This window comes from Euprymna scolopes, chromosome 40 (genome assembly GCF_053919585.1).
Source record: "Euprymna scolopes isolate OS-2025 chromosome 40, ASM5391958v1, whole genome shotgun sequence".
Classification (NCBI taxonomy): Eukaryota; Metazoa; Mollusca; class Cephalopoda; order Sepiida; family Sepiolidae; genus Euprymna; species Euprymna scolopes.
Genome location: NC_136521.1, coordinates 32,666,142 through 32,679,630, shown reverse-complemented (window position 1 = coordinate 32,679,630; position 13,489 = coordinate 32,666,142).

Here is a 13,489-nt window from a genome sequence, read left to right as displayed (position 1 = left end):
GATGGCACCGCTCAATTCAAAATCTTTTCTGGAATCTAAACGTTTCACGCATATTAATTAGTAAGCTTTTTTATCTGTTGTATTAGCGATGGAATGATTATTTCGAATACCAGAATTTTTTCAAAATATGAGGAATCGGCACTGAATAATTCAGATTCAATATCGATACGAAAACGGTACCAGATATTGAATGTTGATTTATGTGAATAAAAATGTTCCTTATATAATCTTCTATTTTTTTATATATTTTTTATCTATTGCAAAAAGGCTTTATTAGTTGAAAATATTTATTTCTTTTCATAGGTGTGCTTCAAAAATAAAAATAAAACTCAATAGCGCGCTGCCATGTAAAAAAAAAAGGTTGGGAATCACTGGTTTAGAGAGTAAATTGATGGCGGTACGCAGGTGTTATTGTTATCGTTGTTTATGTGTAATTTCACGCGGGTATCAAGGGAAATACTTCAGTTTATAAGGCGAAAATAACTGACAAAATGTGATGCAGTCAATATATGAGTGACAAACTAAAAAACAACAATAATAACAACGTGTATTATTTGGATTTTTACTGTTTCTATTGTGTTATTTTCACCACGTTTCGGTCGATATAACATTCGATCTTCTTCAGGTGTATTTTATCGAATTTAGAAATCTTTCTGTCAAACATGTGAATCTGCACGAAATTTTGAACGGAGCCTTTATTTAATCCACGGAAATAGAATGCTCTCATTCCATCAGTTATGACCAGGTAAAAGTTCTGAGTAATTTATAATTGTATTTTTATTGTCGCCTACACTAAGAATTGAACCTTCAACCTCTCAAAAAACTCAATTTTACCAAGCAGTTTTACTGCTATGTACAGATTCCCGAGTTCGACAAAATGCAACTTAAGAAGGCTGTAGGTAACACCGACCAAAACGTTTTGAAAATAATACTCAAAATGAAACCAGTAGTCTGAATAATTCAAGTAATACGAATTATAATTCATTATCTCAAAAATTCAGAATCATAATAATGTAATAATAACTTCTTTTCAACCTCTAGCCTACAGAAGAGAGGTTGCAAGCCTGTCTCTGCTATATCGTTATTTATTTTCATGTCAAGTGCTAGATTGAGCTACAATCTATGGTCCCTCCTTGCCAAACTTTCACAAAAACACACTCGACTAGCTATAATCACTATACGATTTCTCCCACTCTTTAGTTGTGCCTAAATCTAAACGCAGATTCTATGAACAGAGCTTCTTTCTTAAACTACCCGCCTGTGGAACACTGTTCTGCTGGCATGCTTCCCGGTTGACTACAATATGATAGCCTTCAAGTCCAATGTAAACAAGTTTTTGTTGAGCCAACCTTTTAAATAATCAAATTCTTCTCAATTTATGCCCATTAACAACTACTACACCACCACTCAACATGCATTAACCCTTATCCTTGAGTGGTCTTCAGGTTTTAATAAGTGGTGACTCACTTGTAACAAAAAATAATGTATTTATTGTAATCCTCTTCTTTCCGTTTTCTTTTTTGTTTTTTTGCAATTCTCTTTCTACACCTAGGTGTAAAACTTGATAAATTAAAATATATTTTATGTATTAGATTAACAACGCATTCAAAGAAGTAAAATACCTCACATTATATGCTATTTGTAATGACACACTTCACAAACGGCATTAACTATTTTTTTCAATGTCGTCTGCAATAAGTAAAAAGAATAAACCACTTTCATTTGATGAAAATTTCGTAATATAAGTATCTACATCTCATTTACCTTAGTAAGCTTGTGTCGATAGCATAATGGTTAGACCGTACGTCTCTTCTATTAAGTACTTGCTGATCTAACCATACTGGTGTACTGTGATACACCGAAGTAGTTTGTAGGTGACTACATATGCTCCTAACACTCGTAAGTTGTATACTCAGGTAAATGAGATCACCAGTGATTATTATAAGAATAGAGCATGTTCGGTTGCTGAAAAAAATGGTGAATCGTAATATTCTCATTGTTCTACCGTTACTTTTATGGGAAGTTCTTGACTAGTTCTCATTTGTAATACATTCACAGCAAGAACTCATATTACTAGCACAATAGAAATTTACTTTGCTTTATTATTCCACGCACCTAGTGTCAGAGCGTTTTTTACTCTTTTTATTTTTACATAAAACAAGGCATATTGCCACATCGACCATAAGGGGCTACTATCTGGGATCATGTCTAACAGGGGTCTGTGGGGAGTTTAATAACAAGATGTTTGTTCACATTACATTTAAACTTCTGCAGGTTAGTACATTCAGGTAAGCAATAAACAGACAGGGAATTCCAAAGTTTAGTAGTTCGAAGGAAGAAACTATTAGAGTAGAAGGATTTTCCATCATCTTCGGATTTCAACTGTGAGGTTTTATTGCTTGTCGAATTAGACGCCGAGAGTGGGGACACAAGTTCGTCAGAGCATGTTCCATTAAATGATTGTAAAACATGCTCAGGGACGCAACATTGCAGCCATGGGACATGAGGTTGCAACTTGGTCAACAGTGAAGGACCTATTAGATTTGAGACTCTTCTCTGAGCCTTGTCTAAAAGTGGGAGACCTTTTCCAGAGCTTCCCATGTGTAACACACGGTGTCGCAGAACTGCTTCCTTGCAGATTACAACATTTTTGTCTTCAAATCCATATTCTTGTCATGTACCGTCCCGACAAATAAGGAAATTTAATTCATTCAAATGAAATATCTTCAAATCCTCTCATGAAATGCTTCATCTTTTAACCAGCAATCATCTCATTTTATCCACTCTCATTCCTGAGTGGCTTTTTGGCCTTAAGAAAAGGTAATTTATCAATAAACACAGGTTTGAAAATACTCGTGTATTTCGTTGTTGGAACTCTTTACGTTTTTCTTTTCTATTTTTCTTTTTTTTCTTTTTTTTCCTTTTATTTCTTTCAATTTTTTTTTCTTAGTGCAGTCGTTCCCAGCCGTTTTTACAATTTACGATTGATTTTTTTTTTCTTTTTTCCACATATCTATCACAAAAAATGAATATCTTCTCCTCATAAAGTTTTTTGCAAAATATATATCTATAAAAGTGAAATTGTCTGTATCTCTGTTTGGCTGTGTGTGTGTGTGTGTGTGTGTGTGTGTGTGTGTGTGTGTGTGTGTGTGTGTGTGTGTGTGTGTGTGTATGTGTGTGTGTGTGTGTATTTCCCTACCAAACTACTTTGTCAATTTTCAGTCTACAGACTCGAGATTTGACATAAGGAGTATTGAGATTTGGAAAAAATCTTTTTAATCGGTTTTCGGCCAGAAATTTGGCTGTCAGGAGGTTAAAGTTCAACGATGTTACCTTTTAAAACTCTACCAAACTCCTCCGCCAATTTTTGGTATGTAGGTTACCTGGATATGAGCAAAACTTTTTAATATATATATATATATATATATATATATATATATATATATATATATATATATATATATATGCACATAAAGTTATGAACAGTACATAGGGTCCGAGCAAAACCGGGGTGAACTGCTAGTAAAATAATAGAAAGATAATTTTTATTCACATAAAAGACTTTTTGTTTTACAGTCAGCGTTCTGAAGAATCATTTTAGCATGAAAACCGAGTCTGAGTTATTTAGCTCTGATGCCGATTCCCAATACTTTGAAAAATTTCAATTAATCGTCCCATCACTAATATAAATCATAAAAACTGCTTACCAATTAGCACGTGCGAAACATTTAGATTCCAGAAATCCGGAGATTTTGAATTGAATGGTGTCATCATGATTAAGAAATTAAATGTCTTTATTAAACAAAATGAAATTAAATGGCTTCTAGCTATTAACCCTTCACGGCACACCCGTAATCATTTCGCGGTACACTAATGTGTGAAACGTGGCAAATTAAGATATGGTGTCACTGTAAGAATATGAACCATACCTTCAAGAAGATAAAGCACCTCGTATGGGATTTACTTTGTGGTGACCCACTTTGCAAACGTATCTTAAACTACAGATACAACCTTCCTCTTCCCTTACTCTCTTTCTATATTGATGAAGAGAGGCAGAGAGAAAATAAAACGTCAGTGACGACGGTTTCGACTACTGCTAATCCCGTTTGTGTCATCTGATTTGCTTATACTACTGTTCTTATCTTGACTGTTCCCAAACCAAGTCATTCTGTTGCATATTAACCATCCTACATCAATTACAGATTAAGTTATCTGGTGTGAATTTTGACAAGAGTCACACTGAGTAAGGTAATTTTGTAAACCAGAATTTTTCACAGGATTGATGAGTGGCGTAAAATTTAAGCAGTAGGCAGAGATCAACGCGGTAAACAAAACATAGTTGAACGATGGAGAAATTCTGTCAAATGTGCGAGGAAAAAATCCGCCGCCTATACTGTAAAAAATTCATACTCTCGGAGAATGTTATCATGATCCGTCTATGCGCGTCACTCATTTCGTTAAGTGAGAAAGTTAAGTTTAAAAAGTAAATAAAAACGCGGTAAACAAAACATAGTTGAACGATGAAGAAATTCTGTCAAATGTGCGAGGAAAAAAGCCGCCGCCTATACTGTAGAAAATTCATACTCTCGGAGAATGTTATCATGATCCGTCTATGCGCGTCACTCATTTCGTTAAGTGAGAAAGTTAAGTTTAAAAAGTAAATAACTCGCTACGATAATATTAATCATTTTTTTCTGTGTCTATTCTTTCCAAAGAAAATCTTGAAGAAAACTCAGCGAACGTCTCCTTGTGTCTTTCCTGCATCAAAAGAGTTTTATTTATTTTAGTCAAACAGGCGAAATAATTGATGGCATCTCATAAAACTGAGCGAAGAGAAACAGCAACGATGAAGAAAATAAAAACACCCCGTATAAACAACTATCCACATGTATAGATAGATAGATAGATAGATAGATAGATAGATAGATAGATAGATAGATAGATAGATAGATATTTTGTTATTGAAAATCTTACCATTCTTGCACGCTCTTGGGCGTTTGGAGTTGCATTTAACAAATAGTACTATCAAAGAGGAAAAGTGGTTGTTGCAAACAGCCCTGCTTGCCATTCTTTGCGATAATTGCTTTGCAATGTTCACAGTTGGAATCTAATTTGCCTTTTCAAACAATTGAATTACTGATTCATAATTCCATGATAATTGTTGCTACATAAATTGATTATAACATATATCAAATTTTCTTATCTTAGTTTCATATTAATAATTATTTAATATCAATTTGTGGTTTTCCTTTGATATTTCGGAGCAAAATTCCATGCGAATTACTCTACTATAATAATAGGTGAGAAAAGGAATATCAAAGAATAGAGCAAAAATATAAGGCTTTTCTATAAAGAAGAAATTTATATAAATTTATTGTTTTGTTATGTTTTTCTTTTTTCTTTTATTGTTGGCGGTTATTTATTTGGGGAGGGGGGGTAGTTTGCTGCATATAGCCAAAAGTAAAAATTGTGAATTTGTCGTTTGTTGATTTTTATATAGTAGAGGCCCTGCGTCAGTAAATAACGATTAAGTAGCTCGTGTGAATTTTGACTAGGGTAACTCTTAGTGCATGTTAGGATAACAGATATGTAAAACAGAGCTGTTCCGAGGGTTGAACGAAAGCTGGATGGCAGGGTAGCGTCACGTTTCCGAGCAAGAAAAACATAGGTTTTCAAATTCGTCTCTTCGTTGGAAGCCATGCGAACGAGCCATGCCCAAATAGTGTAGAAATAATCTAAGTAAAAAAATTCATCGGTGCTTTTATCATCAGCATCGATCATTTCTTTAGTAACTTAAGAAAGAGAGAATTAATTATTAATCTCTTTCCTTTAGTCCACTTAAAACCTTGAAAGAAAATCAGCGAACGTCTACTTGTGTCTTACCTGCATTAGAAATTTTATTCGTTCTAGTTAAAAAAAAAAGATGAGGCAATCTAAACTAGTAAGCGAAGCGGCCATTCATGAAACAATATCAACGACGATGAAAAGAATTAAAAAAAAACTCTCGTATAAACGTCCGCGTGTATGTATGTAAAGAAGACTTTTATATGGCTTGTTGATTGCTCATTAGTGAAAATATAATATAATTGGCTTAGTTGTTTGTTTCATGACATAGCAACTTATTTAATACCGATTTCTTTCGTTTTGGTAAAATATTTTATTCTTCAAGTTCTTTATATCTTCAAATATTTATACATTGCGTTTGGTTTTGTTGTTTTGTTGTACGGCATATCAATACTTTTGGTTATTTAATGCCGAATCCAGTCATTTTGGTAAAAGATGTATGCTTCAAGATCTTTATATGTTCGAATATTTATTTATATCGTTTGGATTGGTATAGTTTAGTAATTTTTGTAGGGGAAAATTGTTGCCTTTGTTTGGCTTTGCAGAACATGATTGAGTTTTGATAAGGGAAAGGAAAAAAGCAGTAGAATCAATGTTCGCGTAATTTTAGGTCAGGAAGCCAATTTGGTAGCACCAGTCTTTTTAACAAAAAGAATTAAATAAAGTAGGCACGTACCGTCTGTTGATAGTTCCTCCTTCTCTTTTTTTTTTTTTAGGGGTTGTATACCTTCAGTTAATGATAGCTGTGCTGGATGTGTCTAGTCGACAGATGGTAGGAGAGAGTGTAGGCGTTTGAACACATTACTCCAAGTAAGATGTTCGATTACCTAATCAAATTCAAGAGTTTGATAAGGTAGTCGAACCGACTCGTAGTTCCAACTGATTCGAAATTCACATTGTCCGTATAACTAAACATCTTACTATAAATTATTAGGTTGGTGCACAAATAATGCCGTTTTTTCGTCAGATATATACGTGACACCACGACATTAATTTTTGCACCAGCATAATAATAAAATGGTTAGAAAGATAATTAACGTCGGAGTTGGTAGAAATTTATATAAGGAAGGAGGGGTCGGGGAGATAGTCCCTTTTTCACTTTCCCTAACCCCAACGCTTTTCATCTGCAATATTTTTTGTTCTACCTTGTCTTTTTCCCTTCTTCATTATTTTCTTTTTTCTCTTTATCGTCTTCATTTTATTTTCAATATCCCTTATCCTCTCAAAACTTGCATAAAATAATTTAAAATCAGTTTCATTGTAAAATAAGGATTGATAATATTTAATTTCTTTAAAAAATTGCAACAGAAATATATATGCACATGTGTAGCCAATAATGTTTGTATAAGTAACTATACTATATATATGTGTGTGTATATTATTTGATGTGTCCACATAAAATATAAAAATATACAATATTTATGTATCGATTTTCAGCATTTACTCCAAGAATATTGAACACGCAATTAGAGTTAGGCAGTAAGTTATGAAAATATATGTATGTCAATTAAACTTTTTCGAGTTTTATTCCTGTATTTCTGAAATTTTACTTTACGGAGAAGAAATGCAGAAGCCACTGTGCAGTTTAATCGCTATAAATATATTTTTATAACTTATTATATATATATATATATATATATATATATATATATATATAACTACTTCATTTACTCACATAAATTTAATATACGAAAGTATAGATTTATGCGTAAACTTTAAGTATTTACTTCAAAAGTGCTCAATACGTAGGTAGAGCTAGTTAGTAATTTATAAAATATATATGGCGATTAAGCTACACTGAATATTCGGCGTTTCATCAACTATAGGATTCGTCAGGCTTATGCGCATAAGCCTGACGAATCCTAGAGTGGATGAAACGCAGTGTAGCTTAATCGCCATATATATTTTATAAATTACTATATATATATATATATATATATATATATATATATATATATATATATATATATATATATAACCCCATCCAAGGATGCTTACCTATACATCATCCTTATCAATAAATTTAATTCATCATTATCAATAAATCTAATTCGTCCTTATCAATAAATTTATACTTCATGCGAGATGGAAAACCTACCATAATGACTTAAATGTAAAAAATTCACATAAAAATACCCGCATCTTTTTTAATCCACCGGTCCACCCTGATCTCCAAATACTCACCCTACTAATAAACAGTGTTTCCGAACTCAAAAACTCTGAATTGCTAGTGGCTTATCATTACGGCCTAAATTTGGAGTTATGTGTTTACACGCCTACACTCTCTCCTCACATTATTTCTAAAACATAAATAACATTTAGAAGAAATTGAAAATGATCTAATAATATAGTTAAAAGAATTAAGTTTTAAAAATACAAGAAATATCGGAACCCTGCATCAGAAAAAATGACTTAGAAAAGTTAAAACTAAACCAGAATTATTTGTTCCTGATGACAAAACCAAACCTTATTACAAGCTGAGTTACCCAACCTCTAATACCTTAATATACACAGAATTTTTAAAATCCTATAAAATTGCCCCAACACTAGATCTTTTCAATAAAAAAGCCCAAACTCTACTAACAACCTTGAATATCATTAATTATACAAAAATCCTGACACCAGCTACTCCCAGAATTTCCATAAAAGACAAGGAAAAGTTTAATAAGAGCATCTCTAACAGACTTACATACCATTCTAAATCAGACTTGGATAAAATTAAAAATATAATAATCTTGGATAGAATAACCCCTAGCACAAAGAAGAACATTTGTTTCGTCCGACAATATGCTTTCTGAATCTAAAAGATAAACCTGGTTTCTGAATCTTTCTGAATTTCTGGTTTCTGAATCTAAAAGATAAACCTAACTTTAACTTCATCATATTTAACAGAGACAACTGCTACTAGTCGATATCCCCAATCTTATTAAATAAAGAATTTATTCTAGCTACCAACGTAATAGATTCACTGAGACTAAAGCTGCTTTCAGTACTGGCAGCAACCACTCTAAAAGAGTAATAAAAAATGCAAGAGAGCGATATGCTCAGTCCGTTAAAGCCAAAGGAGCTGAGCAACGGCTTGGTTCCCACGAGTTTTGGTAAATAGCAAACGGGATCCTGAACAGAAGCGTGCGTTCTATTCCAACTATCATCAATGGTCCTGAGGTCATCAGACAAGGCCAGACTATTTACCAAGAACTTTGCAGCTAATTCTATCCTAAGCGACGAAGGCCATCAACTCCCCGTATTTCCTCCTATAACAGACAACACGCTATGCAACATACAAATATATGTGCGTGAGGTTGCCAAGCTAATCAAGATCTTTGATTCCAGTAAAGCAATTGGCCCTGACGGCATTCCAGTTATAGTGCTGAAAATGCTCCAACCTCCTTACAAAACTGTTTAAGCGCTGCCTTAAGGAGAAGTGCTTTCCAACACTCTGAAAAACCTCATCAGTATGCCCTGTATTTAAGAATTCAGGTGAAAAGCCATCTCTCTCTCTCTCTCTCTCTCTCTCTCTCTATCTCTCTATCTCTCTCTCTCTCTCTCTGTCATGAGTAAGTTGTTAGAATCCATATTAAATAAAGAAGTAGTCAACCAACCCAGCAGAAATAACTTTCTTAGTGACATGCAATATGGTTTCCGCTCCGCGAGATCTACAGCAGATGTGCTAACGGTTATATCTCATATGATTAGTGAATCTCTTTACAAAGGCTTCCTTTCCAGGGCAATTGCTCTTGACATATCGAAGGCCTTCAATAAGGTATGACATAAGGGCCTACTTCACAAGATTTTCAGCTACGGTATCACTGGAAATGTTTTCTCGATTATTAAATCATTTCTCTCCGATAGGTTCATAAGAGTAGAGGTTGATGGGCAGAATTCAGAGGCCCACAATATTAATGCTAGAGTTCCTTAGGGATCCATTCTGGGCCCAATTCTCTTCCTTATCTACATCTCCCAAAACACATACTTTAATCATTCGTTGACATATATGCTGATGACAGGACCATCTATGGTAACACCAAAGGCCGTAAATGACAAAGTTCTCTCTAATTCTCTTTCCTCTGATCTTGAGCGCATGGTACAGCGGGGGAAGAGGCGGCTGGTCATTTTTAATGCATCCAAAACCAAACTTCTATCGTTACATCATCAACGCTCTGATCCCCATCTGGCATCAATTGAAATGGATTGCTCTCGTCTTGGGGAGGCTCCATGTTTTGACAAGCTTCTGGGTTTAACCTTTCTCCTGATCTGAAATGGACTATGTACATCAAGTCTGTTGCAAAGGTCACTGGAAAGATGGTGGGATCCTTCTACCGCTCCGGAAGATATCTCACTACTGATGCAATTCTCTATCTGTATAAAAGCCAAGTAGTCCAAGAATGGAGTACTGCTGCCACATCTGGGCAGGAGCTGCTAAAACCAGCTTATCCTGCCTTGACAGAGTAAAAAATAGACTTCGTAGCTTAGTGGGGATGCCCTTTTCCCTTCCCTGCAGCCTCTCTCCCACAGAAGAGACGTTGCGAGCCTGTCTTTGTTTTATCGTTATTTCCATGGCAAGTGCTCGTCTTATCTGTGCCTAAATCCAAACGTAGATTCCATGAGCAGAGCTTCTTTCTCAGAAGTGCAAGACTGTGGAACTCTCTTCCGTTTGCCTGTTTCCCACCTGACTACAACTTGGATGTCTTCAAGTCCAACATAAACAAATTCCTGACAAACCGCCCACTTAAGTAAGACACTCTATCAAATCTCCAATACGAATAATTACTACAATACTATCTCATTGATTACTGTACATGCAATAATCCTTATCCCTGAGTGGCCTCCGGGCCTTGATAAGTGGTGACCTCCATGTAAAAATTGATCAGATCTTATTGATTTAATCAGAAAGTCTCTTCTATCTTTCGATTATAACTCATGGACCAGAAAAGATTCCCCGTGGTTCACGTTACTGATTTGGTTTGGGTTTTTTTTCTTCTCCTACATGAATCCAATTTCAGAAATGGAGATCTGCAGAGATGTCTATATAGAGATGACGCATTATTTATCACTAGATCAAATCTAGATTATACAACAAGATAATCACTTAACTGAAGAAGTTCTTTGGGAACTTTGGACTTGCTATAACCACTGAGAAAAACCTTCCTACATGTAACTCTTAATCTGAACACAGGTTCTTATACCCAATACCATAAACATAATCTTTCATTGTTCTACGTCCATTGATTTTCTAACCGCTCTATATCTGTCATAAATATTACCATCCCATAAGTCCCAAGCAGAATTTCGAAACATCTGCAAATCAATCCACCTTTGAAAAAAATCTCGAACGTTTACAACTTCGCTCTAGCAGATTCGGGATATCGAGATATCTATAAATACAAAAGCGAAAATGTATGTATGTATGTATATATGTATGTATGTATGTATGTATGTGTGTTCGCTTTTTCTGTGTGCCTACAAAAGGCTTCTTTCAGAGAAGCGGTCGGTCGGTTCACAACTTTTTAAAACTTTTTATATCACATACAAATCGTAATATCTCACAGTTAACAACGAAGCTCGCCTGTCTATTTAATTTGGTCGATTTCGGGAAGATAAATATTCAATACTTGTCGCTCGCCGCATGCAGGTTAGTCTTTTTCCTATAACATCTTGGGGGCAAGGAAAAAAGCGTTCAACAGTAAATGAAATCCCGCAGTCAAACTGACCTCATTAACTCATTAAAACTGGCACCTGCTAAATCCAACTAATTAAATAAATTCAAACGTGTTTCCGTAAACATGTCTCGGTGGTGCAATGGTTAACGTCGCACGTTTTTTTTTTTTTAATTTTTTTTTCACAACTTTGCCTCAACAGTTCGGGTTCGATCCTCATACTTACTTTTTTAACCCCCCCCCCCAAACACCCGGGCAACGCCGGGTACCCCTCGCTAGTCTTATAGAAAGAACAAGCCAAAAACTATATGGTACCCCCCCACTGATTTTGGCTATTTCCCTCATTTAAACCCCTGGCTTGATGTAAAACACCAGGGAAAAACGGCCAAATAACTCGTTTCATGACGAACGATGCAATAATTTTAATTCGGTACCCATCAAAACCCTATTTAGACACAAGTATGAATTGTTGGAGAAAAATAAAAATGAGCTCAAAAAGGGTGTTTTTTTACCCCTAAAACATCCCGGGGCTCAAGCCCTACAATTTTCCCAGAATAAAATATTAAATTTACAGATGAATATTCATATGGTCTTGCTTTTGGGTAATTTCCAGCAAAATCGACGGTCCGGAAAAAAATTATTGTAAGAGATGAGAGCGATAGTCCAAACCATCAAAATTAATACCAATCCTCTTCTCCAAAAAATTTAAAACAATTTATCTAAGCGGAATGCATCAATTTCATAGAAATTTTGTTCAAATGAAAAAGAAAAAATCCACATTTCTTTTACCCCTTTTTACCCCCTGGGGACGAAATCAGAATTTCCCAGGGTCAAATATTGCATTTTCAGATGAATATCCATGTGGTCTTGCTTTTGGGTAATTTTTAGCAAAATCTAATGGTCGAAAGAAAATTCTATGTACAAAAAGTGTCGATAGTTCATCTGCCGTATATCACCAGCTGCACTAAGTAGAGTATCTAATCAATCGTTGTTGTCACACATATATTAGTTTCTTGAATTCTTTCAACAGCCAAATAGGAAATTTCATGTTCAGCAAATTGAGATGTCATTATACACACACAATCACACAAACACACATACACAAACACACACACACACACACACACACACACACACATATATATATATATATATATATATATATATATGTAATATAAATAATATGTATGTATATATATAATATATAATATATAAATAATATATATATATATATGTATATGATATCAATGAAATCAAAGCGATGTTGTGTTTACCTGATATACGCAATGGTAAACTTCAAACTAATATAAATAACAGTATTTAGATATAGAAAATTTAATCCCAACCGAATAAAAAAAGCTCAATACGCAATAGAAAGTTGAGCTTATTATAAGAGAAAGAAAATTCAAACCGTAAGTTTAACTTTACAATCAAAATTTATTGTTCGACTGAATACTCAAAAAAAAAACAATTTACAAAGTCCTTATTCCGCGGAGTTTCACAGAATGCTATTCTTGTAATTCTTCTTATCATGACCGCTTTTGACCCCCTGGGAACGTAACCCAAATTTGCTTAAGATAAAATATTATAAGTGTTATTTTATTGCGATTTTTTAGAACTTCTTTCCTGCTCTTTGTTTCATCGACTGTACTAACATGCAGATATTTAAATGTAATGTGAAACAGTATCTTGAAGCACAATTCCCCATTTAAGTTTCTCTTATAAATGTGGTCTCTAATTCACAGTCGCTATTTATGTATTAATAGAAACATGACTTGTTTTGAGGTGAGTAAAGATAAAAAAAATAAAAATAAATATATAATAGATATGTGTGTGCGCGTGTGCGTAACAAAACAAAGGGTTTGCTGAATAATTTGTTCCATCTATCAGTGTGTGGTAATTTATGTGTCAACATTTTTTGCGTATGCATATACGTATATGTGCATCTGCATAAATAAAACGTGGGAAAGAAGCAACAGAGAGGTCAA